We start from the raw sequence: 6,378 nt of genomic DNA, 5'->3' as shown, positions 1-6,378 counted from the left end.
CACCTTTGCAAAAGTGCTTAATTTTCCATGAGAACTTACTGTCTTGACCTGGCTCCTGGAATTCAAGGGAAGGGTGGAAAGTCAAGTCCAATAAATGAATAACTTTCAGGAACTTCAAACTTCATTATTTCTGATGGCAACCCAAAGCTTTTTCCATTATAAAAAAAAAAAAAGGGCAAAGTATTTTGCACTCAAGTAGCTCTTTCAAAGAGGAGAATGAGAGCATGCAACCCTCTTTACCCTGGTGAGAGCCTCACATTCTATATCTTGTTGGCTCAGAGCGCCTTTGTTTGGAGTCCAGCCCCTGGTTGAGGGTCAGCTAATGAAAGAGGAAATGAGGTTCAAATTCTTTAATTAGTTTTGTCAGAGATTCTCTACGGCTGGCAATAAAAGAAATACTTTCTGGGAGATCAGGTTCTCGCGCTGAAACTTTGGATAGGATAAAGCGCTTGAAAGGCCAAGATCATTTTCAGCCCATTGTTCTAGCCTGTCTCTGAACTGGGCTTTTTACTGAAAAGTTTTGCAGCCAAAATTTTTATGTCATCTCCACAGTCATGTCTCACAGGCATCAATAAGTATGTCTCTTTCAGATATTTATTAATGCACAGAAACCTGCCATCTTAGAAGGGCTTCACAAAACAGTATATTCCTCAAGCCAACTGGGAGAAAAACAAGTTTTGTTTGGGAATGTTGTGAATGAACGTTGCAGTCTGGGATACACATTTCCTGGAATGCTCGGAGGTCAAGTTCCCCGAAGTGGGAGTACTTATGCAAGGTTGAGGGCCATTCACCAACGATGGGGAAATGGACTTAGATGTCAGTATTGGGGGTGAGGAAAATCAGCATAGAAGCATCTTTGGAATGACCATGCCCTTTCCTAATAGCAAGTTCTATGCCCTGATCTTCACGTAGGTCCTTATAAGGCTGACCACATAGCCTGATACAAAGGCAACAAACCTAAACATAGGTAACCTCATTGATAACAGTCATGTACCCAGATGGAAATTCTTCCCACATCACAGGGTAAAAAGAGGATTCCAATGCTACCTCAAAATGGGACATTACAAACTTGAACAAAACCCACAAAGGAGAAGTTGCCATGTCTTTCCAGCTTATGGAACAGCTGGAGCTTGTCTGAAAGAAACCACACCCTGGACCTCCTCAGTGAGTCATGGCCCTTCTCCTTCCTTGGGGAATACCCGCATTGCTTCCTGATGGAGAAGACTTTATATGGAGACACATCTTTTCTCCCTCATGGGTGGGGGGATGGGGCAGGGAGAATGTTTCCAATCTAATATTAACGTTCAATTTCAGAAAAGTGTTTCTTGGGCAGCCTGACTTGCTTTGATAGGTCTACATCAAACACAGAGCATACCCTCATCTGAGGGGGAAACACTGGCTTTCTAAAGGGTACTAAATCTCCTCCCTCAAACTTCACTGTCTGGGAAAATTTTAAAAATAATTCCTTATGAAAATCACCTCTCTGATTCTAGGCACCGGATGACTTGAAAGTCATGTTAGATGCACATCACATGCACCCAGGAGAGAAACTCAAGCACCAAGACAGCAAACAATGGCAAAGAGACAGCATAGGAAGTATGCAGTTGTTTACCATTTGGGGGGCAAATGCTCATTAATGTTTACTTTTTCCATTGCAGATATGTATTTTGTGTGATTCTTCAGGGCCAAGTTCACCGATAAACATATTGTCACAATAAACATATTGTCTCTAAGTTCCATTAGCTTCCTGCCATATCTTGGGAGCTTTCTCCCAGGGGAAGGGATCAGTTGCTTGTTTCAATGAGAAGAACATTGAGACATCAGTTATTTTTTTTCCACAAAGGTAATGTATTATACCCATAATTTGTAGAATATTTGACGGTACAATAACTTTTCTATGTGATTATTTGACTCTTAATTCAAAACACTGGGTACATGTTTTCAAATGGCAGGGAGGACAGGAGTTGCAACTGACTGATGTCCCTGATAGCTATTCTCTTCCATAGCCCGCCCAGTGGGCATCTTGTTAGAGCCATAGCAGTTCCTCTCTGAACCTGTTGGTATTTGTGATTGTGCCCATGATGTCCCATTGCAGATGTCTGCACATGATGCTGGCCTCTTGGCTGCAACAGTGTGTCTCCCAGTGCTCCAGTTCTGCAGCAGTGTTTGAAGTTTTTGTGCTGGGTCTTTTAAATTATTTCTTCTGCCCACCCTGCTTAGGATTGCTCAAAAAATAGCAAATAACAACAATACGCCTGCCTTCACTTTGCCAAAAGAAATTGCCTGGGACTGTTCAGAAGCCACATTCAATTTATGAATAAATGAAATGGATCTTCTCGACCGACCATGACAATAAGCACTGGCCTACATATTCAGGGCCTGAAAGAAGTTGAGGCAATGGGCCTAATGAGAAGCAGTCAGCGAATCTAATGAGAATCAGACAGAAGGCCTAATGAGACATTTAACATGCTCTGCCTCTCCCTCCTCTTTTGTTCAGTTTTCATGGGAATCTGTGTTTGGGGAGCTCAGTTGCACTGGCTACAAGCAGATACATATGTCCTTAGTGGGGCGATCCAGGAAGCAATAGAAAGATGCCCAGGGATGGGGAGGGTGGAAGTTGGAAAATGTACCCCAAGGCCATGATAATGTGGTGGGATGGATTTTTATTTTCATTGTATCTATACCTTTTCCAGAATACGGTAGAGCCATACAGCTATGGATGATGACACAATTAAACAGGCAAGAGATTTCAATCGCATTACATCACTGCTCCTAGGAAAAGACAGATAAGAAAAGCATGCCTGCACTATTCTGTTTCTGACCTTTGTCATTCAGAGAGAACCTCCTGGAATGTAAGTGTTGCACAAAGAAGGATACCTGGGATTGTCTCCGTATGAGGCAGCATTGCTTGGAACACTAGGTGTTTTCATTTGTTGATCTTGGATGGGGTTGGCAGCTGGAGAGATAGCTATCAAATTATAAGTTGGGCTGGGCTGAAGTCTCCATTACCTGTGCTGGAGGCAGGAAAAGGAAATAGAGAGACATATGCCCATGCCACCGTTAGAAATTTTGTCTGATGCATGGATTTAACAGTTTGGGAGTATAGCTTGGTTTTGAGAAAGTAGGCAAGATTTCTGTTTTATTTAGCTTGCAAGCACAGGAAATTTGCATTGGCCCTTGTCGCCTGCCTATCTAATTAACAGAGTCTCTTTGGATATACATGCTCTTTGTTTTATTTGCTTACCCAAATATATGCTTTAAATGCAACCCTATCCCTCTCTCTATCCATCTGTTTATTTATTTATGACAATTCTTCTTTTGGTTGTCAAGGTCCAGCTTCTGCTCGCCCACCTGTATCTGAGTTAAATCTGAAGGTAAATGGAACGGGCTTGCTCTTTGGTGGCGCCACCTAGTGGTCTCCCATGGCAACACAGTTCTCAGCAATCAAATGACTAAGGACTTAGATGTCCCAATATTATGTAGGTTGGTGGGGGAAGTACAGAAAAGAAACGCACCAACATTTATTAAGTTCCAGGTGCTAGGCTCAGAATTTCACACATTTCATCTTTCTTAAACTTTATAAAACTCTACGTGGTAGATAATATCATTTCGTAAATACTGCTATTCATAGCTAGCATTCATTGAATGCCTCCTATGGGCAGGGCACTGTGCTAGATGCTTTATATACCATTGACTCATCTGTCCTAGTAACAGCCCATGAGGCGTGAATTATGTGGTCTTTTGAGTCTAATTGTCAGGATCTGTAACAGGCCCCAGCCCTTTCAAGCTATCCCTATTTCATTTTCCTCACCTATAATAATAGCACATACATCATAAAGCAGTTGTAGGAAACAAATAAGACTTCTAAAGGGCCGGGCGCGGTGGCTCAAGCCTGTAATCCCAGCACTTTGGGAGGCCGAGACGGGCGGATCACAAAGTCAGGAGATCGAGACCATCCTGGCTAACACGGTGAAACCCCGTCTCTACTAAAAAAAAAATACAGCCGGGCGCGGTGGCTCAAGCCTGTAGTCCCAGCACTTTGGGAGGCCGAGACGGGCGGATCACAAGGTCAGGAGATCGAGACCATCCTGGCTAACACGGTGAAACCCTGTCTCTACTAAAAACTACAAAAGCTAGCTGGGCGAGGTGGCGGGCGCCTGTAGTCCCAGCTACCTGGGAGGCTGAGGCAGGAGAATGGTGTAAACCCGGGAGGCAGAGCTTGCAGTGAGCTGAGATCCGGCCATAGCACTCCAGCCTGGGTGACAGAGCGGGACTCCCTCTCAAAAAAAAAAAAAAAAAAAAAAGAAGAAGAAGACTTCTAAAGTACTTCAGAAAGTGTCTGACACCTAATAAGCATTAAATATATGCCAGCTAGTATTATCATCCATAATAGCGGCCAAGACTTTTGCCCCAGTGCAGCTAAACATTGCTGGACAAAAACCTAACTATGCTGACTGGTCTTCTAAATTTCATATTGTTAAATCTAAAATAGACACTCAATCATGCCAGGCAGCCCTCCTTGGGTGTCCTTTTCATCTTCATGTTTAGGTTCTCCCAAACAACGATTTCTCACCCTTCTGTCCTATCTTATACATCCTTGCAACCCTCACCCTCAACTGATGGCGGTGCCTCATTGCTGAGAAAGTAAGCAATCAGCTAGGAGCTTTTTCACCTCTTCTCCACCATATTTACTGACCTGCTTGTTCTCTGTCCTCTGTCTTTTGATAAGGGATAAAGTTCCCATTCTCCACAGGGCACAGTGTCTCATGCCTGTAATCCCAGCACTTTGGGAGGCCAAGGCAAGTGGATCACTTGAGGTTGGGAGTTTGAGACCAGCCTGAACAACATAGCGAAACCCCGTCTGTACTAATAATACAAAACTTAGCCAAGCATAATGGTGTGTGCCTGTAGTCCCAGCTACTCAGGAGGCTGAGGCAGGAGAATCACTCGCACCCAAGAGGCAGAGGTTATAGTGAGCTGAGATCATGCCACTGCACTCCAGCCTGGGCAACAGAGCAAGACTCTCAAAATAAACAAATAGGCCGGGCGCAGTGGCTCACGCCTGTAATCCCAGCACTTTGGGAGGCCGAGGCGGGCGGATCACGAGGTCAGATCGAAACCATCCTGGCTAACACAGTGAAACCCCGTCTCTATTAAAAATACAAAAAAAATTAGCCGGGCGTGGTGGCAGCGCCTGTAGTCCCAGCTACTTGGGGAGGCTGAGGCAGGAGAACGGTGTGAACCCGGGAGGCGGAGCTTGCAGTGAGCCCAGATCACGCCACTGCACTCCAGCCTGGGCAACAGAGCGAGAGTCCGTCTGAAAAAAAAAAAAAAAAAGAAAAAAAATTCAAAATAAACAAACAAGAAAAATTCACAGTTCTCATCAGAAGGTGACCGTTCCAATTTTGCACCCAGCTCTCACGCAGTTTTGTCTTTTCAAAGACTTGGTTCCTGCCTTGGCTAAATCATCAAATTCTTTCTCTCTACTGTATTCCTGCTGTCAGCAGACAAACATGCAACTTTAAATGATTCTTGCCTGGAGGCTACATCCCTGTTGGGTCCTAAATGTGTCCTCCCAAAATGTATACATTGAAAGCCTCACCACCAATGTGATGGTATTAGAAGATGGAGTTGTTAGGAAGTAATTGTCATGAGGGTGGAGCCCTTATGCATCGGATTAGTGTCCTTATAAAAAAAAACAAGCCCCCAGAGCTCTCTCTCATCCTAGTAACAGCAGGTGAAGATACAAAAGAAGTCCACAGTCTGCAGAGCCCTCACCAGAACTGGACCATACCAGCACACTGATGTCGGACTTTCAGGCTCCAAAACTATAATAAATCAGTTTCTACTGTTTATAAGCCACCATCTATGGTACCTTATTCTAGCAGCCTGAATTCAGACATTCCCTCCAGTTAACATCCCATTCTCAGTCCCCATTTTTCTTAGTAGACTATTTCTCATTCTTCCCACAACTCATTCCAGTAAGACTTCTATTCCCCCCATATCTCTAGTCATCAAGAACACTTATGCCACCAAATCCATGGGGTCCTCTCTCTTCACTTTATATCTCAGCAGGATGTTATGCACTTTTGTGTGACACTCCTTCTTCCCTGAGTTTCTGTGACACCGCACTCCCCACTCATCGACCCTCCACTAATTGACCTTAAATGTTGAAGTGCCACCTCAGGGCTTCAGCCAACCCTCTTCTCCTCTATCAGCATCTTTAACTGAGTAATGTTATCAGACTCATCATGTTAAATATCATTTTTATGTAAACATTGAAAGTAGATATCCCCAGCCCTGATCCGTCCCTGAAACTCCAAACTCAGAGACCACTCCTGACTTGTCTGTCATCTCCACATGGATATATAGCTGATA

Source organism: Piliocolobus tephrosceles, chromosome 8 (assembly GCF_002776525.5).
Source record: "Piliocolobus tephrosceles isolate RC106 chromosome 8, ASM277652v3, whole genome shotgun sequence".
NCBI lineage: Eukaryota > Metazoa > Chordata > Mammalia > Primates > Cercopithecidae > Piliocolobus > Piliocolobus tephrosceles.
The sequence above is the reverse complement of the archived record's forward strand: the minus strand, read 5'-3'. Positions refer to the sequence as shown.